Here is a 27,423-nt window from a genome sequence, read left to right on the forward strand (position 1 = left end):
AAACAGATCAGATTCGAGGAAACGCGCAAGTGCGGTCTTAAACGCGAAGAAACTGTGTTGGCTACCAAACTACACTTAATGATTAATTTCTTTTGCTTCTGTCTGCCCATTTTGAAGTAAAACAAATTAGGCGAGGTGGTGCGAAGCCCTTCTTCTCATCATGACTCACCGTTTTCGGATATAATTAGCTAATTTTCGGTCACAATCAGCAGCCGTAAAAAAATAATGATCGTATTTTTTTACACCTTTATACTTAATCCACTGGAATAATGACAAGTCTGTAATTTATGGAGGTCGGTAAGGGGTATAGAAAACTAGTTTCGGTATGACGCTGTGGTAATATATTAATGGATTTTCTTATTAGCCAGGGTTTTAATTATATACCCGTAGTAATTAATATAAGGTCGGCTGGTGGAAGTTTCACTGTTGGATGGAGTACATAGATAAAATGAAATAATACCTAGCGCTCTAACAAATAAAATTTGTAAGTAATAATAATTCTAATGTCTTAATAAAAATAAGTTTAGTCCCAATTGAGAACCAAAACTAAATAAAGAGATCATATCTAACAATGAAAAAAAAGAAACGATTTCAACATTTGTCTGTTAGATCCCATTCAAAGTACTGAATTTGAATTTTATTGTAACTCATTACTTTGTAGTTAATATACTATATGGGGATAGTTTGAAAAACAATTAATACCTACCTATAATAAAATAATAATATATTGATGCAAAAGACACAAAAAGTAATATCTATTTACAGATTCTTAGAAAAACATAGTATGTCTAATATATCATGAATAAAATGTACTATAAAGCTATACAGGGTAATTCATAACTTATCCAAAAAAATTTGGGAATAGATGAGCAATGAAGTCAATATCGAAATTTTTTTTTTTGGAAAATCCTTATAGTTTCGGAGAAAAAAATTATTGAAGTTATAGTACTTTCAAGCATGACATCGCTGGGCAATTCGCCATTCGCAATACGAGTGGAGAGCCGCGTGGTTTCAGCGACTCCGAATACTGAAATCCGATTTTACAATCGTCGTTGCGATAGTGTTTACAATAGTTGTTTAGTAGTTAGTCTCAAAATTAGCTTGCGTGTATAGTAACTCGAGTTGATGGGTATCATTTAAGGGGAGTCTTTCGTATATAGTTTTTATCTAAGACGCTTCGTTAAAAAGATACAGGGTGTTAAATTAAAAAAAATATGTTTTTAATTTTTTTAATAATTTTAAAACTAGTAAGCGAAATTGAAGCAACAATTTTCGACCAATTACATTTTCATTACTAAAAAGATGTCGCGCATGTGTTCCTGGAAATGGAGGTACTTTTAAGCATTTACTGAAAATAAAATCATTCAAATAATGACTAATGTTATTAATTTCTTTATTCGATTAAATAACCGAATGATGTGTTTCTCATGTTATTAAATAAAAGTGTTTTCAGTTCTATTTTTAAGTTTTCCTCGAAAGTCAGGCTTTTTTCGAAAAACACGAGAGTGTAGAAAATTGAAAGACGAATCTGAAAATATAATTGTTACTGTAAAGCAGTGACGTACTATTTTATTTAGAAAAATATGGCACCGATACCCTGTATCTCCGCCACTGGAGAATCTAAATTTTAGGAAAAGGCTCAGATTTTGGACAATGTTTACATTCATACGTGCCCAATTTCAAATTGTCTCACTTACTAGTTTTAAATAATTTAAAATATTAAAAATATTTTTTTAAGTTTAACCCCTGTATCTTTTTAACGAAGCATCCTAGATGGTCACCGTTTATGAATCACCCTGTATAGAGGTCTATAAGTCAAAAGACCAGTACGTGTTGTGAAAGGAACTTAGATTTCTCCAGAATCAGGAAAATTTGTACTAATTTCATCAGTTTGTTCATAATGACAGTGTATTTATTCAAATATATGTAGGTATACAAATCCAGCAGCACTCAGTACATGATCTCCTTAAAACCTGTGAATTAAACGGAACTGAATTCTGAAAATTATGTGAGAAACAATTTCAAATATTTAATTATAGCTATGTTATATGTTTGAGGGTTGCTTTCGCTGTACAGCAAGAATAAAACGCTCTCTCAACGGTACAAATAAACTATTTTTATTGAAAACTAAGCTTGTGTAGAAAAAGTAATGTTGACGGTTTGAGGGTTTGCTGGAGAGTGCCTTTTGGTTGAAGTCGGTCGTAGGTAGCTTGGTAGTCGCAGAAGTCCCTGGTCCTGGCGCCACTCTGAAGGGGTCGGTTTCCGGGAACCCCGTGGTGCATCCGGCGGCGTTCTTGACGTTGAGCTTAAAAATGGGTCACTTGCGAATATGTGTACCCACATGTTAAAATTTATAATTAAGATTTGAATTTCCATTTCACGGTACACGACTTTCCCCAGTTCTAAGTAACAGACGCAGTTAGCACAAAATCTCCACCCGTATCTTACAATGTCTCTGGGCGCGGCTAAACTATTAAATACGTAAGTGCAGACGTGAACATAATCATTGCTAACTGTACTAATTAATTATCCACGGCAGAGGTTGCATTTTGGATCGGAAAAGAGCACAGCGAGATCGTGCAGCTATTCGTACCGGGTAAAAGTACGGAACGTACCCCGGGGCGGTGTAATGGACTTTTTAAATAGGATTATTGCAAAGCACATTGTTCCTTAAATCACCAGTTTTGCATAATAAATGTTTAGGTGTAAGCTGATATGGCACTCTCTGTAATTTGCCCGAGTTCATTAGACCATAAAACTGAAGCTTTTCATTAAGTAAACTGCTTGATGCATCCAAACGCATTATTACTGTATCACGTTAGGTCAAACATCCATTAAACGTCCGTTTGATTATACGCATTCCGCTCCTGAACAAACAATGTGAGAATGCCTTAAAACTCCGCGCCCGGGAAGTTTTGAAAAACAAACAAGTCCCTGTTAAAACGGGGGCGGAGCCGCTTGAGTAATGAAAAAGTATTTAAGCAAAAATATTGGTTACAGCATAGGTATACTTTATTTTATGGATAATAATAGAAACATATAAACAATAAATAAGGAATAATTATAAAAAAATTAACTATTCACTAACTTTATTTGATCTATGTAATACTGAGTACGTCTCCTTATATTATTTGTTGCCTATCAGACAGGGGCATCTCTTATATCTACACAGGAACGAAAATGGCTGTTCATTTGACAGAATTTGTCACAGCTCGTGAAAATAGTGACATATTTAAGTTACAAGTGATTGGATTATGCTTATTTCTATACAGGTAAGTCCTGTGGTTTATTATTTATACTTTGCAAAGATTTGATGGGCGAGAAAGCATGATTTATTGGTGATAGCTAGCAATATTATAGTGCACTGTTTTAGGTACCTGGTACGTTGTAAAATTTGAAGTTTTCTTTGCTGGAAACTACGTAGAGGCCTTGCAGAGTATTTCTGGAGTATCTGGAAACTGCTTTGGAACTGCTTTATACTGCTGGTAGCGGGAAATTTTCATGGGATGACAAAATAACTTTCTCTGGACTCTGGCAAACTGTGGATTTAACTGGTGAGTGTTCAGTTTTCTTTCTTGGACTGTTATTTCTTGCTTCATTTTTAATTTTTCGGGAGCTGCCTCTCCACGCTGTACATCTTGCAAAACCCAAGCCGTCACTAATCAATAATTTTTTTGTTTTTCTCATCTTTCCTTAATATTCTGTCCCTAGCTTTGCTTAAGGTCCATACAGAGAATTTGTCAGTCTTTAGATGTCCTTTTCAATCACTTTTTCACAACACTACTTATAACTTACTACAACTACTTATAAAATATAGAATATTTTATGTTTTTAGGTCATTTCCGGGTATTCTTACAAAGCCACCTTTAGATTTGACATTTGTGAAATTTATTATAAAATTTGACAATTGATGAAAATTTTCATGTTATGGTTTATGTTGGATTGATATATCTTCTTTAAGTTTACTCGTCATCCAACGATATGTATACCAGATTAATCTATAGACTTTAAACTTTCATTCGATATAAGTCACTCTAGTTTAGATTCGTTTTTCTCTATGTACTGAGTACTAACAAGTGTCGACGTCATGCATTTTATGAAAATTTATTCTGTACTTAAGAATAAAATTAAACGATTATTATTACTATGTAATATCATTGATCATTACTAGTTTTATATCCAGAATATCCATATTAACAATTTTATACAAATTTGGTGTTGCTATGATAATAATTAAAATTTTTATACTACTTTAAGTTTGGTCAGGCAATATTTTCATATGAGTTTCTACATGAACATTTCAAATTCGTTACAATATTTATACATGACAATTTCTGATCCTTATCATAGTGATTATCAAGAAAACAATAATTTTAAGAGCAAACGTCTCATTACGGACCATCAACATGACTTCATTAAAATATATTTGACTCAATGTTAAAAAGAAATCTTACACACTGATCTTCTGATTTTCCGAAGGCTTTTTAAAAAGTTCATTGTAACAGTCTTATAGTTAAACTTTAAAAGATTGGTATGCTCGGTAATAATCTATTAAGATGGATGACATTTATATTATTATAAGAGCACAATTAAACAATTATTCATCTTCCTCTGCAGCTGTTACGTCAGGTGTACCACAGGGTTCACACCTTGGCCCTCGCTTGTTTCCATTATTTATATATGACATCGAATGCTTATCAGGGTGCGTTATGCAAACAATTTTAGGTACAGTTAGACTGTTCATAATGCGAGTTACAAAATCGATAAATGTATTTAATTATTTTTCTTTAATTTTTCAATGATTTTTTGGTTTATATCTAGATTCTATTAATAGTGACACTTCTGCAACAAATATATTAATAAATATAGGTACAATTGTTGGTCCCAGAGCTGCTGCTCCTCAAATTACAAGCGAATGCCTGGAATGGTTAACTAGCTGTGGTAAATTAACATATACGAGACAATTGGCCTAATATTTATACACTGAGCGTCGCTGGACATTATTTTATAGCAGGAAGGCCTCGCAATTTTTTGAATGACAATGTAGTAATGGCCAATAAAAGTATGTTTTCACTGAAACGTTTATGCATTCACTGTATGCCTCTAAATAAATATCATAATTGACCGTACGTTGCAACGATAAGGTACGGATGACCCCTTGGTTCCCATGAACTGGTAGCCATGTTGTATCTGTTTTACGAGGATTAGATTAATGACAAAGTCTCAGTTACTTTTATAAAAAAAATCATCATGAATTGGTTTTTGAGCAAAAGAAAATAAATAACAATGTGGACACATTTTTTCTCTTAAAACAAACACACAAAACAAAAGAAACAACAGTATAGGGGGTCCTTCAAAATGCAATTTTTGAACTTTTATAATTAAAAAAAGCAAATACCTAAGTGTCGATGTTTCAAATGTTAAGCCCATATTGATCCTATATTGAACAATATTGCGCTATATTGTGCAATGTTAAATATTTCGTGCTGAAATAGAGGGTGAGAGAAGCTTTCATCACAAGTCAGGTTGGCCGAGCGGTCTAAGGCGCCAGATTTAAGCTCTGGTTCCCGAAAGGGAGCGTGGGTTCGAACCCCACACCTGACAAACTTTTTTTTAATTAAATCTCAAGAAAATAATATTAGCACTTTTATTTTGCTTTATATTTTAATTCGTCGACGTATTCTGAGGTTAGCAGCACTTAAAAATGAAAGAAAAAACTTTTAATACGTTACTACTACAGAAATGTTTATTTTAAAACCACCCCTATTTACATTTTTTATTTTTAAGAGTTTGGGAACCTCAAAAAGTTTTATTTATAATTTTCTAGAGAGTTAATCCAGAATTTTATGACTTTGTTTATAAAATATTTTTAGTATATTTATACATGGTGATCAATTGAGTATTTAATAAATATCTTATTTGGTGAAGATTGGTTTAACTCATGTTAAAGACGATTATAATAGCCTTAGTTTTGTTATAAGTTATCTGAACAACTTGCTAATTGATTTACATAATCTAAGGAAAATTGAAATCTGTAACCCATTTAGGTTAGGCAGATTTTTTACCTAACTAAATATATTTTTCAACATGGTAGATATTTAGATCGTAAATATATTTATTGCAAAGTTATTTATAGTATAGATGATAAGATAATTGGATCGGATAAGGTTTAAACAATATAAGAAACGCACTTGTTTAATTTACATTTAGACAACTACTTTTCTTTTTATGTTATTGACTTAATAAATTTAAACTCGCATAAAAATTGAAAAAAAATTCCATACAATTTAAATACAATTCCAATTTAACGGGTAAACTGTCTCAAGCATTTTACTTAAATTCCACAAATTGAAGTGAGATCTATGAATAACACCAGATACTAACTGTTGGGTTAACGTTCGAGACACCACTAGCTTTTAATTGCAGCTGTAAAACCCCCGGTGCTGCCTATAATCCGAAGATACAGCCTTTATTAAATTACGGGTTCGAAAACACCGACTTATGCCATAATTTAATGTTAATCCTATCAAACTGGCCGATTATTTTGAAATCCATTACACATATACCAGTATATTTCAGTTCCTTGAATTGCCGAGCAAAAAAAACGCGTTGTATGGTTTAATACTTTTATAATACACTTACCATTAGCAGCTGCTGGGTCTGCTCTTTTAGGAACTTACCTGAAAAGAAAACGACTATTACTTCATTATCTGGAGAAATAGGTACAAAGTGTAGACAGTTGCCTTGAATTCTATGATAATAATAATAATAATAATAAATCGTCTGTATTAGAAGCAGATAATGTAAATATAAAAATAAAGAAATAGAGAAAAATAAAGGGAATAATTCGCAAACCCATGGCGAAGTCTAGCAAAAGCTATTCACACTCGACCATATGTATGCGATAGCATGTGACTTCAAAATACATAAATAACAGCAGACAATCGCTCAGAAAAGAAACAATAACACAATTAAAATAAAATACAATTACCAAGCAATAATCAACAGTTTAAAATAAAAATCCTCGAATATAAACTATAAAATCAGCTGTCCACTCAATAGATCAAAATGATAATATAGTTGGGTATCATCAGAATAAGCTTGTACTTTACATTGTTGAACTGATCCTAAAATGGAAGCAGTGTAAATTATAAAAAGTAAGTGACCCAAAATTGAACCCTGGGATACACCAGGAAGTATTTCTAAACTATTAGATAAAATGTTATTAACACATGCCTGTTGAGATCTTCCATGCAAATAAGAATTAATAAGATTTAAAGTCGGTTCATCAAACCCATACTACTAAGTTTAGAACAAAGAAGCTTATGATTAATTGTGACAAAAGCTTTAGAGAAGTCCAATAAAACGAATGCACTAAGTAGTTCTCTATCCTGTGCTTTTATTAAATCATCAATGACGGTAATTAGAGCAGTTGAAGTACTATACCCTTTCTTGAAGTCACATTTCGATTGAGGTAAGAGACTATTATTTACAAAATAGTCATAAATTTGATTATAACGAGCGTTCAAATAAAAACGTGGCCGAAGTTGGCTCTGACACATTGGACGTAGGGAGCAGCTTATAGAGACCAACTTAACCTCATTTCTCAACGAGCTGTATAGCAGCTGTCAGTTTCAATAACGTTAATGACTATATAACTTTATTTTAAAGAATAATCGTGATAACAATAACAAACAATTAAAGGAGCTTTTTTTAACACTGTGTGGCAGGTACCGACTGATACTCCCACCATTTGTGATAAAACACGTACAGAAGTTCTTGGTGCATTTTCCATTATTTGTTGGACATTTTCTTTTAATTCTTCAGTCCGCTTTTTAGGTCGGCCGCTTCCTTCTTTTCTTGTTACACTGCCCGTTTCACGAAAAACATTAACACAACGCTGAACTGCACTTTGAAAAATTTTGTACTCAATAACGCCGGGAAATTGATTTTGAAATTCTATGAAACATTCCTCAATAGAATACTTCCATATTCCATCAATCTTGCGTCCATTTCTAAAGTAGGACTCTATGATAAACACTTTTTGTTCTTGAGAAAACACCATTTTAAACACTTTTTAAAACGAAAATATTCAAATTGATAGCGGCGATATAGCGCTTTGACAGATGACGTTTAAGTTCATTTGATATACGCTACGCCCTACGTCCAAATTTTCAGAACCAACTTGACCACGTTTTTATTTGAACGCTCGTTATAACAATATTTTGGAAAGCGCAGGTAATATACTAATTGCAATTGCCTTTTTCCACAAACAAGGAAAAAATGTTTCTCAATAGAACAATTAATTATATGAGTAACATACGGATCAATAAATTAATGGACTACAGTCTTTTAACATAGTGGGAGATATATTATCAACACCAAATGCATCCGTTTTGATACTATTAAGAATGGTATGAATCTCATCAACAGTAGCCAAAGCAAATATGAGATATAGATTAATATCACATACTGTCATAAAAATTAATTTGGTCATCACAATATTATTAGAGATATTTTGCAAAAATGAAGCAAGAAGTCATTAATTTCATAAGGGTCAGACATCTGAGGTGGTAAAATAAAATTTTTACAAGATCGAATATTGAGAGTCAAGAGCTTTGAGGATAATAAATGGCAAACATTCGTGAACAAAAAAAAAAGAAATAGAAATTAAGCTAATTGTAAGATTTACTTGAATTTATTAGTAAACTCAAAAGATAAATAAAGGTCATCTATGTAGAGCTCCACTAAAAATTTATCAATAAACCAACAGAGCAGCAAGGTAATTATTACGCAATAGTAAATGATAAAATGGGTATATTCGCCCTTTCAGGAGATTAATTAGTCATTTTATTTGTTTGCCTGGCCTGAGTACATGGTAACGTCCAGTTATAGAATGGCCTTTCAGTTGCTTAGCTAGGAATCTTTGATCTGTCCTTGTTGTTCCTGGGCTAGGTTCTGCGGGAAGGATCCGCTCATTTCGGTTCTTATTCCTAGTAATATTTCTTATTTCTAGTAATTATTGTTTTATGTTTAGATGGTTGCTGTTTTTCCTGTACTACGGTTACAACAGCAAATGTTCATAAAACGATGACTCAGAAAGAAAATAAGTTCCCCTGTTTTAGTTTTCGTAATTAAAATTTCGCCCAGCAACTTTCCATTTGGTCACCATCGTTTGAAATTTTCATAGTCGCTAAAATCAAACCTATCAAACACCTACATAATTGCAACTGTTGACCAAAATATCATTTTTCCGCTGTGCATTCAATGGAAATAATTTCGGGATATTAATTCCGCATCTTCATCTTTAATGCATCGTACGAATATTATGATTGTCCCTGCGAGCTGGCCGAAAGGAAAAAAGGAGTTCGAGTGAGAAGACTAAAAGCCTGCACGGACGTGTGATGTGTGGCCCCCGTTCTCTGCCTTATATGAACATTAGGAGACCCGAGCGGGACCAGGTCCATCGCCGTAGACAAACTGACGGCTGTCACTCAATCCCAATCACATCCGTCACTACGACAGACTCTTCGCAGTGGAGCAGTCGGAGGAGGCAGCCAGTGACGTACTCTGAACGTCTTAGGAGCTAACTGATTCAAAATGATTTTAAATGCGACAGCTTACTATACTGTGGAATAAGCCTTAGTCATTGTATGATTAGTATTTGTTTCCAGACAATACATTTTATTAATTATTATGAATGAATATTTATAGTAATTGTACAGTACCCATGTCTCTTGATTGCTAATACATCAACTCACACGTTACTAATACAGTAACGTTGCCGATGTTCTTCGGAATGAATGGCTTGTATATGTTTTAGGATGTTCTAATTTCAAAAACTGTGCAATCTTATTAGGAATCATAGATCGGACTCTATTATCAGCCCTCGCTCCGCTCGGGCGCAAAATCGTCCTCGACTGGTAAATAATACTTATCTATCTCCTTTATGGTGTAAATAACTCTTAAATATCTTCAAAATCAGTTGAAGTATTAAAGATAAATTTGGTACACACCCATGGCTAAAGGTATAATGGTAATGGGCTGCAATAAAAGACGCAAGACATTCTAGTCTGATTTTCTTATGTAAAAGGCAGTTTCCAAATTACAGGAAGCTTTAATTCTCAGTTGCTGCAAATATCTCCATTTTGTTGAATTTATATTAAATCGATTTTGTCTTATTGGAATTCTTCTATTACTCAAGTATCTTAAATGACTTGTGTTCCACAACTGCAATTTTTCTATAACCACTCTTTAATAAAAATTGTTGAGACAAAGAAATATAATTACGTTAATAAGACGTCAAAGTCCTTAAGGTCGGAAAGCTTACCCAGATGAAATTTTAGTTAAAAACTTATGTCTTTACTTGCCGTTCCTATTTCATGTATTTGTTTCTTCCAACTGTCAGTTATGAGTTACCCTGTATACTGTATATAGCACGCTATCTACTTCTAAGCTTTTGTAGCTTATCTAGAGACAGAATATTACTATATCCTTGAAATATTATAGACGGTATTCATCCTGTGTGTGCAAACCTAGCTATGACTGTTTCTGTCTTGCAAATCAGATAACTGTCTTTTAGTTCAAGAAACAGTCGATATGAATTGAATGAAAAATGTTTTCTACAAATTCCTAAAAATCAAAGAACAGCAAAAAAATCTATAAGTTTAATTCTTATAATCGGTACATGCCAGAAGTTCGACATGAAGCAAAATATAAGCTGTTTTATTTGATACAAAAAATGATTGTATTAAGATTCACCACTTTGAGTTCTGACTACGAAGCGCCACTGCCGCTGTACCTCGCCCCCTTCCTCACCCTCAATCTGCATTATTTACCTGCTACCTCAATACATCCACCAGACTGCGTTTCGCTAGTTCCACCGCATTCCTGTTCACTTCGATTTTTTCACAGAGTTCGATTTAAATTGACTACAATACGTGAATGCAAAACTGAGACGAGATAGTTAAAAATGATAACACGTCCTAATGCCGCATCGGCTGCAGAAACACAAAGTCGCCTCGTCATGGCTTCATATTTCAGGAATTTTCTCACAGAATTACGAATAATATACCAAGAGGAAATAGGTAGACTATTTATAAAGACAATTTGCTGTTTCTTTCTTTCACACAGAAATATCTGTCCGAAATTCATTGGTTCCTATTAAACTGGCTCATAATACCTACCAACTAGCAATGCAGCTGGATGATAGAGTTAATTAATTTCTGTAAAAATACGAGAGAAATGTTGAAGTATTAAATTAACAACAATGGTACTGATTTATTTGATGCAAAGTGTATTTGCGTCTTATTTAACTGTGGTAATAATAATTCCATTCTAATTCAGATCATTCATCGTCAAAAACAAAGCATTACGTACTCCGCTCATGGTGATTGACAGAACAAACCAGTTATGAAGCCTACTGTGCTTTAAATCACTAGAAATTATGGTAATGCAAGTAGAATAACGACGACAGTCATTGTCAGTGATGAGGAGAAACAAGTTAGGAACCTTAATTTTTTATTGTGAATTGTCTATATAGTACGTTTTTGGTTAATCATACGAATTATGACATGCTCTTATTAGAAAAATTAAGATTCCAACTAACAGAGACAGAAATTTGTGCAAGATCAAAGAAATTGGTATTTTTCGATTAGCAACAACAACTGCATGTAAAGTGGATGTCAAGTGGTTTTGAGAAGATCATAAGAATCTCAGTTATCTTAAGAGATACAAGCAAGTCAAATTAGTTGCAAATTTGATAGTGAATAACATAGCCAAGAGAAATTTCGCCCATCTTTTTTTTATTTTGCTATTATCGACAAAAATTGAACATGTCTATAAAATATCGTTTTTATTAAATTTTAACAGAAAACAAAAAAAGGTAGACCCATTAAACTGAAAGGTTATTAGGACACTTTTTTATTTTTCTCGTAATTTTTAATTTAACCCTTTGTTTCTGATTACAACGATACCAAACCAAATTTTGACGTAATTTTAATATGCCTACACTTCAAATTGTACAGATAGTTGCTATGAAGAAGTTTCACTGAATTTGAAGTATATATATCTTCAATGTCTTGGAATAATTGACCAAAAACTGCGTTGCTCTATGAAAGTTATTTCTGAATTTATTCTCAGTTAATCTTTTCACACGAGTATTCTCCAGTTGAATTACTCGAAATTAATATCCAGTCTAGTAGCATGACTATTTTCTACAAAATCATGGAAAAGATGGAGATTTATGCTTAATTTTCTTTGTTAATTTTCTTGAAAACAGAAGCATTTAGATCATCAGTTGCTTAATACTTGCTTTACCTCCCATGTTTACCATGTTTACCTCCCATGCTGCTTTACGTCCCATAAATTTTTCGTGGATTTCATGCTTGGTCCAATAGTTTCAATGGACATTTTACATGGATTGCACAAGGGCGCAAGTTTTGCAAATTCCCTCCCGGAAAGTACGAATGACAAAGCTATTTGTTTAAAAAAAACAGCCCTCCAGACCTCGTGGTAACACAACAAATGCCGGTCAACTTTGATCGACTATAACTCTTGAACCAATTAACGAATCACTACCTTTTTTTTTTAAGAAGTCTCTTTCCGAGAACTTTGAAAGCATAGTTTAAAAAAAATAATTATAATGAATTTATAAAGTTATTTTATTTGTTTATAAGCGCAAAAATTGCGCATATCTTTAAACAATTACCATGGCTCTCCTAATTAACGGATTTCAATTTTTCTGGACGCATTTTAAAGTTTGAGTGCCCTTTTTTATGTGGTAAAATTTTCAAGTATCTAGAAGTCTAGAATTTCATTTTTTTAAAAAATCTGGATTGCAAAATTATTACTCGAAAACTATCAGACCGATTTTAACGAAAATTGGGGTGATGTTTTATTATATCAAAAAGATTTTTTTGGCCAAGTATGAAGATCCTACCTATAAGTACTTTTAAAAAAATCGCAAAAAATAATGTAATTTTTTTCACTTTTTTTTTGTTTTTGCTATATTTGCAATAATTATGTTGTATTTTTTTATTTGAAAATAGGTATATCTTGAGTAAAATTTAAATACGAATCTTTTTCTCCCCTTCAATTTTTCTCTAAAATGAATAGTTTTTGAACTGTGTTGAAAAAAAGAGAAAAAAAATTGAATTTTTTACAATTTTTCACTATTTGTTTAATAATAAGTTTAGCACACGTTTTGAAGCGCGCATATAGTGAAATTATGTTTAGTTATATCATTTTGGGGCCATTAAAGCAAATATTAGCGATACTATATAAAACATCCATACATGGGTGTTGTGAAACAGATTCCTCCTGGTCTAATACTCAAATAAATATTCACTGTATGTGTTACATTGACAACAATAAACTGGTAACAGATTAAGTGCTTGTTTTAAAGTTCCACTAAAAATTTCACAGCCATCCTCGCAAGAAATTATGCGGTATCCGTTGACTTCACGAAAACAGTAAATACCATTCGAAAAAGAACAAAATTGTTCATCAGGTTGCGCAAAAATATACAGGGTGCTCCATTTAAAAAAGAAGATGGTTTAAAACTGACTAAATTCGGCATTAAATTTCTACCATCCTGTATGAAATTAAGTCATTTTGAGATTATGGCAGGGAAACCTAGAGTTTTACTTAAGTCCCCCATAAATTTTATCGCTTATTCTTGTAAAATACACATCTCTTTGAATTAGGCAGTGCTTTTTAATTTTTTTTTGAAAAAAAATTAAATATGTCAAAAACAGTTAACTTTAGGAATAGGAAACCTTTTTGAAAGTTCACTTAAAAGACAACGTAGAATCGAAAATTGCAATAATATACAGGGCGTTCCATTTAAAATAATGAAGATTATGTCAACTTCCGGTATAATCGGAAGCGTTATGCGGACGCCATTATTTTAGTTGAGAAGACCATGCCCGAAAATACCATTGCTCAAATTTTCAAAATTAAAATCGAGGGACACCCTGTATATAATCCTCCATATGACACGGTCGATAGCTGCACGGTTTAAGGCGTCAGTACTTAAATCGTTGTGTCGATCTGCCCGGGTTTCGAATCCCGCGGCCGGTAGACCGTAGATTAGCTATGCTTGTACGGAGGATTGGCACTCTCTGTGCAGGTATGGCAGGGTGGAAGAATGTTGGCTTGGGTCAATGTGAGAGATTGACACTGGTTGGCATTTGACCACCCCCTAATTAATGAGGTTTTCCAGGTTCCTCTCATTCCTGCACTGAATGGTGGTTAGGGCCAACCAACATAAGTCGTTTCTGGGCGCAAATGGGGCCTGCGTAATAATAATATGGCGCCTCCTCTCCCGCACATGTCTCCGACTTCTGGGCTAACTTTCATAGTTAGAATGAGGAGTAGAGATATTATTAATTACCTAGTTACAACCTTTGGATCCACAGTATATCTCATACACTTTTTTAATAAATTGTGATTCACTCTGTATAGTCAGCTTCCAATGCCCTTCTGCCCAAGATTAGCCTCCAAAGTTATTTAAAAGTACTTAATGGAGGATTATAACGCCATAAAGTCCTTGGCTGGGATGTTTCTAACAATGGTCCTTAATTAGTGGACAAAATCGGACGAAAGTGGTCGGCGGCGTGGTTTTTCACCCGAAAGTCACCCGGACAAACAACCAAGACCACGGCGACGGGCTCGGAGTCTACCTGGGCCGCTAATTAATGACCAACACATTCCCAGTTAATTACTCCATCCGAGACGCGGCCAATTAATGCGCCGATTCAGAGACCCGCTTTAATTATCCCGCATTTTATTATTCCGTGTCATCCCAGACACAGATACACGGCTTTTTATTTGTAAACAGAATGTTAACGAAAAAAGAACACTCATTAGAATTTTAAACGCCCCGACCGGCGGTTTCGGGAAGGTCAATGGGACTGGCTAGGGGAGACGCGATGGTCAATGTCACTCTATTTAGATTTGCCCCGATTAATGCAACGCCGACCGACTAATGCGCCATTTCCATTTTTAATGCGAGATGTTTATTGTCTGTATAAACCCCATTGCGCGCCGGGATATTCAAATGACCAAGATTTTAAACTTACGCAACAACGGGACGGTAACGAGGAAGATAATTTATGGCGCGTCTGTGTTTACATGGAATAGGTCGAATAAGTATGCAATATCGAACTTAGCAAAGAAACAACAGATCCACATCTTTGTTTTACTTTAATAGACCAAGCAAATTAAATTTTTACTCGAAAAATGTCTTATCCGCGAGATTATTGTAAAATTGTCTAAAGGAACAGAATACAAGACATGTCTCATCTCGTGAGTCAAAAACTTTTATTAGCTAACTTTTCTATTTAAACAAATAAGTGAGGAAAACAGTTTTTTCACTTTGCAGGGAAAACCATCAATTTTAGCGAAAAGTGACTCTCAGACAGCTTATAGGGAGTAAAATTATCTACAAAATGAGACTTGTTAAATTAAAATCGGTTAATAAACAAAAAAGTTATTGCAAAAAAACAAGAAAAGTGCCCATTTTTTCATTTGTTTATAACTATCGCATTTATTGTTAAAATTTTATAAAACCTATGACAAGTTGAGGGTTTTGTCATACTTTAAAAGTGTGCCAAAAGTGGGCGCTGTAGGTGCAATAGTTTTCGCACAATTCTATTTGTTTATAGCGGAGGCTCCAAAAGTTATGAACTTTAAGCCTCTGTACAGACGTTAATTTTCAATCAAACATGATTCTGAAAGCGTCATTGTAATCTTAAAGACGCAATTAAGCGACCTATTAAAAAATATCACCGTTTTTTTGACATTAACATTCTCAAATTGTGCATTAAAAAACCGTGCGTTTTTCGCTTATAAACAATTTGAATAACATTGTTGCTATTTATGCTATCTCATCGAAAATAGATGTAATGGAAGCTGGCAAAAAAATACAGTTTTAAAATAAAAAAGTACCCTCTACGACCAACAGGAGCCAAGATAAGATTTTTTTTAATCGTAGCGCAATTGTCTACAAATATTAAGACTTGAATTTTTCGCAAAATAAAGTTTACGATTTCCCGTGAATTGCATTGAAAAATGCTAAGTAAACTGTCCAGCGGCAGGCGGCGTGGTGGTGGGGGAAGCTCGTCCAAGCGAGTCACGCGCGCGAGAAAAGTTAAATCCAATCAAGTTCAACTTGATGCGCGCTGTAAATTTTGCAATATCTCGGCCTCTACTCATCGTAGAAACTTATTTTTTTCAAACTGGGGTAGCTCGACGAAAAAATAACAATGGGCATATTTACGAATTCGTAGAATAGTCCTGTACCCCAGAAAAAATTCATCTTTTGTACTTAATTTTTTTTTATTTACAAAAATGTCACAAAAATTATTGTTAAACGAAATATTAATTAAAATTTCAATTTCGGAATTATTTAACTATCACTAAATAAATAAATGAAGCTATCGTTAATTTAAAAAGTTATTTTTTTTACATATTAAGGCAAAGTAAACTTGTTTTTTCAATATTTTGTTAGCTATTTAATTACGATTTAAATGTAAAATAAAAATAAAAATTTATAATTTATTTTCAATTATTTCTCATAAAGATTGAAAAAAAAATTTTGAATTGTATTATATTGCATTATATTTATTATTGAAAATGGTTGTGATTAATATTTTTTTAATTAATTTTGATTATGTTGCAAAAATTTTTTTGTATAATATTAGTATAAATTCTAACTAATGATATTGGTAGCCTTATTTTTATTCAGTTTGTTGTCAATAGTGGGAAGATTAGAGGCCAAATTTCAAAGAAAAACAGCAAATTTTCTCAATTGTCGACGTTTCGTCACTTATCGTGACATCCTCAGGACACTATAAAATTTAATAATTTCAAAATTACATCACAATTTATAAATAACAAACTTAACATTAAAATANTCCTTTAGACAATTTTACAGTAATCTCGCGGATAGGACTTTTTCCGAGTTTCTCTTTTATTTTCGCTAATTTTCCTGGTGTATAAGGGAAACATCTGACTATTTACATTACGTCCACCTAACTCTAAAAACAATTGATAAATTATCGAGATAATAGTTATTTCTTTAACTTGGCTGCTTTAATATCGAGATAATAGTTATTTAACTTGTCTGCTTTAATAGACTCGGCTGCGCCTCGTCTATTAAATATCAGCCGCGGCATTAAATCTTGCACTTTACTGCAAACAAAGCTATTTATTTTAACATTATTTTTAAAGCTATTGCTCATATTAAGCTTTCACTTACCGTTCTTTTATTTACTCTAGGAAAAAATTGTTATTTTGCTACATTTTGGAATACACTGTAATCTAAAAACAGAAAAAAAGAAAACAAAAACTCTTAACACGCCGTGACAGACTAAATTAACTACTGGGAAGTCCTGCTTCTGTATTCCTCCCGATAAAAATAGCAGAGTTTTTCAGTTACCTGCGTGGTTTAATTCCTACCACCGCCGAAAAAAATAAATGGCTCTCTATAAATAGTGCTGCAAGAAGCAGCGTTACTTACACAAAAAGCAATTGTAGGCAACAGACCTATATTATATTACGAGGCGTTGATCGCGGTTCAAGCCTAGTTAGTGGCCAGTTTCGCTTAGAATAAGCTATTAAACGCGTATACAGTGATTTATGTAACGCCCACAATTGTTAATGCAGGTTTCGAACTTGTAGCTCAAGCAATATGCTTAGTCCGGGTGATGAACGTGGAACCTATCATTGCATAAACGAAATATGTCAGAGGTGCCGAGGTGCAGAGGTGGTTGTCCTTTGGGATAATTTCCAATATAATAGTACTCTAACATATCACATGTTTCTTTATTGGAATAAAGCAAAGCTATTTTGACAATTTTAAGACAATTGTCGCACAACTATTAACAATTAATTCTATGATTAACAATAGTTCAAAATTACAACATTTTGGAACAAATGAAAATACTATTATCGTCGTAGAGACTCATAGACGACTAATGGAGCTTTTCTATAATAGTTTCGAAAAATTATGCGGTGTTGACAGATTTATCAAAAATATTAAAATGTTGATTTTTGAATTTTTTTTATATCATTGAAGTCAAAAAGTGCTCTATTTGCTTAGCTTAAAATTAGAAATGGCGCCCATAAGAAAAAAGAAAGTTGATGATGGTTTCTCGCAACTGAAACGTCACAATGAAAATTTAAATGTTCCGTGAAGTTCCTCAAAAAAGCTTGCTGTGAAGGCGTGTTTTCAGATTTTAAAAATTCCTCTAAATAAAAAAGTTACAGGCGATTTTCGAAAACGCCACATTTACTATTTTTCAAAATATCTCAAAAGAGATATGACCGATTTGCAAGCGCCATTAAGTTAACAACAGAACTGTCTAAAACTTTCCCCATATAACCATTTTCCTATCTCTTATAGTTTCCAAGATTCCACTGCAATTAGGGTGGCCCATAATAATAATAATAATATCTCTACTCCTCATTCTAACCACGAGAACCAGAAGTCGGAAACTTGTGCGGGAGAGGAGGCGGCATATTATTATTAAGCAGGCCGCATTTGCGCCCAGGAACGACTTATGTTGATAGGCTAGGGCCCATCAACAAATAAATGGTGGTTAGGACCACCATTCAGTGCAGGAATGAGGGAAACCTGGAAAACTTCATTAATTAGGGGGGTGGTCAAATGTCAACCGGTGTCAATCTCTCACATTGACCCAAACCAATATTCTTCCACCTTACCATACCTGTACAGAGGGTGCCCATCCTCCGTACAAGCATAGCTAATCTACGGTCTACCGGCCGCAGGAATCGAACCCGGGCAGAATTAGCACACATCGATTTAAGTACTGACACCTTAAACCGAAAAGAAAACGAATATTTTCGTGTCTCTTGTGAAAATATATCAGTTTATTATGTTTTAAGAGCCCTCTCATAAAATCAGCTAAAAAAAAAATTTTAGAGGTCGCTCAAGATTTTTAAAAATTTCCAAAATCGTCAAAAATTGAATTTAAAAAAATTTTTTTTCTCGTCGTTTTTTCATTTTCTACGTAGAAAAAATCTCGATTCTGAAAACTTAAAATGTTTTCGAGCGACTTCTAAAAATAAATATCAACGAACTAATAATTTTTTTTATTGAATTTGATGAACAAAAGAATAGAAACAAATCACGACACTTAAATTTTTAAAAATTAAAAAATTATAAATATTTGATACTCACAGTGCGGTAGTAAATTCTGCCTCGAGAAATTTTTTAAGTGTCTCGTGATTTATTTCTATTCTTTTGTTCATCAAGTTCAATAAAAAAATTATTAGTTCGTTAATATTTATTTTTAGAGGTCGCTCGAAAACCTTTTAGGTACACCACTTTTAAAGTTAAAATAATTATGAGTAACCTCGTTTTTTTTTGGGCCACCCTACACTAACTACATGCATCACTAAAATGGTCCACACTGTACAATTGGGAAGCAAATCTAAATTTAGGGTGTTTTAATTTAATAGCGTAAGTGTAATATTTCATATAAACATAATAGCAATATCTCTCTATTTAGAACAGTATTTTTTAAACATCTCCTAAGCTAAAAGAGAACAACTATTCCTGTCCAGACTCACACCACCGGACCACCACTCAATAATACAACCATCTTAATGCCACGTACTTAAATTTAAATTATTATTGCTCGAAAAGGACCCAAGCGGGGACACACCTTTGTGTGGCTTTCTGCTCCGCTTGAAAACGGGCTCATTGTTTTGCCAGCCAACGTACACCGAAAAAACATATTCAATGGCAATTTGATTAAAAAATATACCTATTTTACTTTTTTGCAACGCCTACCTAACCAATATTCTCTATGTCTATAATATTCCAGCCCGTCTTGAGATATTCTTTAACTATTAATTCTTACGATTCAGTTATGCATTGTTGGTTTTGGGTGATATTTAGACAAATTTCATTATGTAATCATACTTTTTAGAAAACAGTAATTATCTGTGTTAATTCCTTAGAAACTCGAAATTAAATGCTTTATTTTTTTAATAGGTAGAAATTTTTATTTTTTTATTAATTCTTAATATATGAGTACTTGTTTCCATAACCAGGTTGTTTTTGTTGTTTTTTAAAAAAATGTTCAAAATATCAACAAGTGTTCAGAATTTACCGTACAATTTAAGAATGGCATAATATATAGGGTGTTCCATTAAAAAAAAATCAACGATGACTGCATATGTTCTTCTTGAGACACTCTGTATACAATTTTGTTTGTTCAAACGAATTTGTTCCTTTCATCATGAACGCATTGTACATATAAGGTCGTCCCGAGGTAATGGTCCAAAATGCGTAGGTAGATTCCCGAAGCAAAAATATTGCGATTCTGCCGAACTTACCTTGGTCCAAAAGTTGATAGTTAAAAAGATCCAGGGTGTTAAATGTAAAATATAATTTTAGTTTATTTCCATTTATTTCCTAATAAATGAAAATATCCACACAAAATTTTGGGGTTTGGGGTTCTTTGGGTTGAGGAAATTGTTCACATTTTGGTTATAGTTCATAGAGGGCGCTAGCTGCCGTAGATTGAATGTGTTGAAAACGACATAACTTTTTTTACTTTGGTATGAAGGTATCTCATCTTTGATATCAAATTCTTATTTTCCAACTTTTTTTATACAAAAAAGGCATACTTTATGAAAGTAGCTGCCTTGCACCGTTTCCCAGATATTTGGCTTTGAAACTTCCAACGCTAATAGTTGAAATAATTAAAATAATTTAGAAATGTTAAAAGCAAGGGTTTATTTAAAATTAAAAATTGTAACGAACAGTAAAATAGTAAACATTAGAAAAAAATATGCCAGTTTAACAATAATTGCTCAAACTGTCCAGGTTTAATTTCAATATATTTATCAATGCGTTTATTAAAAGATTGTCTTATTTTTAAGTATAAATCCTTAACGCGAAATGACTTTGCAGCATTTAAAACCTGCTGCCAAAGTTCTTCTCAGGTGTTTACAGTTTCTCCAAAATTTTGTGTGGATTTAGCATTTGTTAAGGAATAAATGAAAAAAAAAACTGAAATAATATTTTACATTTAACCCCCTGTATCTCTTTAACTATCAACTTTTGGACTAAGGTAAGTTCGGCTAAATCGCAATATTTTTACTTGGGGAATCTACCCATGAATTTTGGCCCATTACCTCGGGACCACTCTGTATATGTTCATCCACATCAACAGAAGAAATAACTAAATTGACTATTAGACAGGAAATAAAACGAGCTAAAAGTTTTTAGTTGCTCTAACCTATATTAAGAACATCTGTCCATAACATTGAAACATTTTTCTTAGTGTAAACACTTAACTTGCCGCGCGGAGATTGACGTTTACGAGTCGTTCTTTTTATTTAATTTTGTGTCTTGTATTTTTAGCGATTTTAGGTTGTAGTTTAAAAATGCAAGGCGTGACATTTAGGGGCGCGTTAAAACGGCACTTAAACCATTATTTACGGCCAGTAATTAACCGAGGTTTAATTACGGGGCCCGATTGGAACGCAGATTATTCTAAGAAATAATACGCGAGCAATATACCGAAATCGATCCTACCATGTGGCTGTATTAATTATAAAATAGCTAGCCGGGCTTAATCGGCCAACGCCGCGCCCGATTACAGCCGCAGTTTATCCATTTTTAATACGCGGAACATTAATTAAATTAATTACGCTCCGGCTCGAATGTTGGCAATCGCAGCACTTTTCTCAGGCGGATTCTTGATTAATTTCCTTATACCTGGAACGTGGTACTGGATATATAAAGGGTTCAATTAAATCCAATTTTCTTCATGAGCTAAGGCTGAAATTACGCGCTGCACAGGGGGACCGCCTAGCCGGGTGTCTTGGCCGATGGATTTCGATCGGCCGAGGTAAGCATCACGGACGCAGGCTGGAACTTGGATGGATGACCTAAGGCAGGCTCGGGATGTGGCTGTGGCAGCCTACCAGAGACCTGGGTCGCTCAACACCTTCCGCCTGCGTGTGGTTCCAGATAAAATGGTAATGAGAATAGAGCAATAAATATCTGTAACTTAAAACCATACGATCATACATAAAAATTGTAGGATACTTTGACACCAAGCCACCCATGTAGTAAATAGGATGGTTTGAAGAAAAGTACTCGAGTAAAAGGGGGGGTGTACAAGGGGCCTAATAAGGCCACCGAAAAGTCCAGACTTCAAACCTCTGGACTTCTCAATATGGTCAAACTTGAAGGATGTGGTGTATCGTGAAGAAATTAATTCTTTTGAGGAGTTGCTGCAGAAAATACAAGTAGCCGCCTATGCATTTAAAAATAATAGGGACATTTTGTTTAATATTCAGAGACATTTAAGATAATGTATAGTAAAATGTATTGAGGTAGGGGGTGGTCACTTCCAGCATTTGATTTAAGGTTTGTTATTACTACTATTATCAATAATTGAAAATAAAAAATCACCACAAAATACATACATTGAAACTTTTAAATGCAAATAACTTAGAAACCGATAAAGTTAGGCGACCTAAACTAGACTACATTTTTTATGTAGAATTGAACGTTCTTTTAGATTTTTAACTTTTCTTAAGCATAGTTTAACAGATAAAAAAATATGTTTTGATTTACCTAAATAATACGGCTTCAAATTCGTAATTCTCCATCAAAAACCCCAATACTCATGCTATTAAAACTTTCTCAATTATTGAGAAATTTCAAAATAAAATTTAAACCTTGAACACCCTGTATTTCTTAAACCAGCGACATTCGTATAAGGCATGCTCGAACTATACGGGAGCTCGAACATAATATTTTGGTGTCTAGTATCTCCAGCTTATTGTTCACCCATTCCTTCTGACTCACCCTGTACATTACATTATACTGACGTCTTCATCATTTGCTCATTGGTATCGTACAAGATAATTCTGGTGTAAACTATTAAATGTCATATTTCAACTAATTTTACAAATTTCACTCTTAATGAGGAATTATATCTATTGTTTCGGTGTAAATCAATAAAAAAATGAGATTGTTGAAATATACGAACACATGACTCATAGGTTTAAAATAACGCCAATTCAATTTGATAGAATACATACCTAAAAATAGAATAGGAGTTGTGTATTTGTTATAAGTGAAACATGTTATTTTTAATGAACGACACCATGTTGATTAATTAGTAATCACTTTCTCTGCGAATAAAACAATAAAATTAAAAACTAGATATTTCTCGTCAACCTAGTGATTCAGACTTCATCAAAGAAACGTATTGTCACTTCTGTCTGTCTTTCTTCGGCCATAGCAGAATCAAGAAAGACTTCACGAGATCCATCCGATAATTTTGATAGTCATTATCAATTACCGCGATATAATGGAAATAATAACCAAAGAAATTACAGACTAGTGTGTCCTTGGTAGCTTTTGAGATCAAACTGCTATAAATTTTCAAAGAAACACCAACATTATTAATGTAAAGATTGAATAATTAATTTAGGTATATATTTGACTGTATGTAATAATACATGTTTTGTGAAATGTAATTTGCCTAGTGTTTAGCATAAATTCTTATGGATTTATTTGTTAATCGCACATTCTGCTCGGTAACATGGTAAATCTAAATTAAGGAAAGCTACAGTTCGATTTTTAATTCGATTAAAGCATGTATTGACGTAAAAATTTCATCATAATGTTCTTAAATAAAGAAAAGTACAAAATAAAAAAAGAAAACAAAATATCTTTGTAAGACCAGGTGTTTGACCTAGGTGTAAACGTTTTTTGTGTATTGTCAACAAAAGCTTGAAGAGACAAATACAACTTTCGATAATATTCAATTAACAGTTTACATATTAGCACTGAAGAACAATACTTGTAAGGTGACCACATCTGTCGCAAATGAAACCAGGACACAGAATGAAAGGATATTGCGAAATAACATTAATTAGGACCAGGCGTAATTAAACGTATATACTTCAAGAATGGAATAAACAAGTTTTATAAAAAAAAATGCTAAGAACAATATAAATTGGTGCACAGAGTCTTACTTTATGTTTTACTAGCTACTTGATCACAATAAAATATATCATGATGTTGTATTATTTAAACTTGTATCATCAATCAAGAACCAAATTTCTAAAACATCCAGCGGCGTAGAATTACTGGGGTTCTTAGTGATAATTATTTCTGTCATTAGTTATTACTTTGATCTTTTTTACAAATTTGAACACTGTATGTCCGATCACATGTGTGCAGGATCTTTTTCGGATTTTGTCATTTGAGACAATTTGTTTTTTTTCTCTTTCATGTATTAAATAATATTTATATTTTCTTTCAGAACGTCCTGTATAGATGTACCAGTAATTGTATTAAAGAGCTTAAAAAAGCCACTGTGGCAAGGCCAACCTACCTCTGCCTGCCACAAGCAAGCCTTAGCGGTACAGCATAGTTCGGCAGGTCTCTTAATAATAATAAATAATGGAGTATTAATTGGTTTGATATATTGCTGGCATTTACTGGTTTTTGCCGTATTGTCCTTTGTGCGAAATCCGACCCGACTTTTTGCCTGGATCGCACAGGAATGCACCGTTTCGTATGCGGCCTTAACTTTTTAACCAAACAAAAGAACTCCCCTTACACCCGACAGCCCAATTGGTAATTAAAAGCAGTAATTATAACGCGGGGCCAATTTTCTGAACAAAGTCAACAGAAAATGGAAAATGACTGTATTCGATTAAAATAATTTAATACAGTTATTATTTTAAGTAATTTATAACATGTAGATTTATGCTAATAAATATCATCAGATAAGGTAATAGAATTATTCAAAAAATTGGTCAAAAAGTTAAGTAAGAGTGTGATATTATTGACTATTGATAAGCTTTATCTTTCATCAAAACGTTGTGCTAACATAATAATAATTATGATAAGCAGCATTTTATTTGTTAATAAAATATAACAATATAAAAATGTCGCTGATATTATGGAAAAATGTATTAATTGCTATAAAATTTAGGGGTCTGAGCGTTTTTCTACAATCTTGACGCAGTTCCTGAAAATGGCTCTGTTTCGTTTTCATTTGGCCATCCTGTATAAATGTTGAAAATTTTAACAGGCGTTACCACATGAACGAAAATCATAATCTGAAAAACCGTTGCTGTATTCACACCCGTCATGAATGTTTTCAGCCACCAAGAACGGCGGTGACAACATTTTTAACATTAAGGCGATGTTTCGCATTGTATTAGCTATGTCCTGTACAAATTTAGTTTCCTGCAACTCTCTCGGTTTCAAAAATACACCACCCATGTATGTTTTCAGCCACGAAATTTGATTAATTCCAATCATTTCGAATTTTTACCACCAAGAACGGCGGTGACATAATTTTTAACATTAAGGCGGTTTTTTTCAATCCTTCGATAGTGTCTGTCTGGTCTGTTCGCATACACTTTGTTTTTTAGGTAACCCATAAAAAATTTTTTTTCCATTTACTTGATCTCCAGCATTATTGGTCTTAAGTACTCAACCTCGGTTTGGTTTTCCCTTGTACTCTTCGTATGATTCTTGATTTTGGTATTCCAGGTACTAGAGGTCTTCATGTTGATCAATGATTTATTTATTCAATATATATGTAAATATTTTCAGTGGATACACTACCTTTTCCACTATATTGTGATCTAAGTTTGCTAATTAGGCTCCACAACTTCGATAGTGTTTCGTTCACATAACTTCCTGTTTTTCTCTTCAGGTGGTGCACTTGCCATACCTTCACATGTGAACAAGCATGAGTTATGGTGTCCTCTTATTCCTGGCTTACATAGACTGTTTTTTACTTTGCCAATACTACTTCTATAGTCTGTAATGTTCTATTGGTAATCTTACTATTCTCCCTATTGATCTTCGATTCTTATAAATATTACGCCTAATAGTCTTCAAAACGTCAACAACTGAGAGTCACTTCATCTTCTTTGTAGAGTTAAATAAATTTTAAGATCCCAATATTTGTCGTTGGAAAGTTGTTTTATTGCTCACTCTACTAGAGAAGTTGTTTTGGAAGAACTTCCTCAAATGTGCTAAATTAATAGATTTATTTGGTATTACTTATTCAAGTCAATTATATTTAATACGATTCAGTTCGCCATAGAGTTTCATCAGTTCATCGTTCACTTAAATGAATTTCTGTTTTCCACTAGACAATTTCTAAATTTATAGCCAATTTTAGTGTTGGATATTTTGACTCTTGCTTCTAATTGTTAATTTTTTTGCCAGGACCAAAATATGGAAGTAGGATAAGTATTACAGAAGAAGATTAGTTTTGAAATTTAAAACTTCAAAAAAGGTGTCTGCTTAAACGTTGTTGGAAATATATTTTCACAAATTATGTAAATGTAACGAGCTGTTTTTAAACACAGTATCAGTCTCAAATTCTCCACCGACATTGTACATGGATAAGGCCCATCCTGTACGGATATTCCTATGCTGGTCACTTTCACATTGGAAACACGCCATAACGTTATAAAAGATTTCCGTGCTGATGTATTTAAAATGCAAATGCTCAAAACTGCAAAGTGATTACATTAATGTACGACGTGTTCGAGCATGTAAATAAAACATTGTGTTTGTAGAATTTGTTGTTCTTTTATAACATTTATTAATTATTTATGATTACTCGTAAGTATATGTTTAAACATGAATGTCATTTACATCGAATTAAGTGAAGCCATTTGTAAAAATCAACTGCTACTGTTTGTTCCTTTCTTACATCGTTGTTTGTTAATTCATGGCGATTAGTCAGGCTGAACTGATCATTTAAATAACATAATTTTATGTTAAGTTAAACATGTCGGAAGACGTAAGCAGTCGTTTAGCATGGTGACTGGCTACGACGTTAATAAATTTTTAACAAATTTGTGGGAATTCTGAATACGCTTGGTACAGTTGGAAGCACTGTGATGATAGATGCCATACAATAGGTGAATTAGAATAAACAGAAAAACGAGATTCCAAATATATAAAGACAACACCTTATCCTGTACTGTTTAAGGCAATTGCAATTTGTTCTGAATGACTATTTGGATGATTAACATAACTCCTCCAATTAGTTTTTACTTATTTTCCAATTCTTATATGACTCTAGAAACAGAATTGTCTTTTCCAGAATCCTCGGAAATAATTGCTTTTATTCTGATGCAGAACCTTGAACATTATCTAAGAACTCTAGAAAAATGTTCTGGAAGTAGCAATTTTTCTCCAAAAAAATGTTATGGCACTCATCATTTTGAAAATGCCTTTATTAAATGTTCAATATGATTTACTTTGTATGTCACCAAAATTTTTTGCAGAAAGTCAGCCTTATTCATATTTTCTGCATATCTTCTTCTTTCATTCTAGTTTCATTCTTTCTTTCCTCCAATTTAAATACATGCAAAAGT

The 27,423-nt window shown here is 33.1% G+C and overlaps 1 protein-coding gene and 1 non-coding gene across 2 annotated transcripts in view; one reads left to right on the forward strand and one right to left on the reverse strand.

Moving 5' to 3' along the window:
• The window catches only part of LOC108909800 (methyltransferase-like protein 9), a 216,298-nt gene that overhangs the window by 95,319 nt on the left and 93,556 nt on the right, over nt 1–27,423 (reverse strand). The gene's annotated exons all lie outside the window — the stretch shown is intronic.
• On the forward strand, nt 5,521–5,604 carry Trnal-uaa. The gene has a single exon. It is a non-coding gene; the product is annotated as a tRNA-Leu (tRNA).

Source organism: Anoplophora glabripennis, unplaced genomic scaffold (genome assembly GCF_000390285.2).
Source record: "Anoplophora glabripennis isolate ALB-LARVAE unplaced genomic scaffold, Agla_2.0 scaffold153, whole genome shotgun sequence".
Lineage (NCBI taxonomy): Eukaryota > Metazoa > Arthropoda > Insecta > Coleoptera > Cerambycidae > Anoplophora > Anoplophora glabripennis.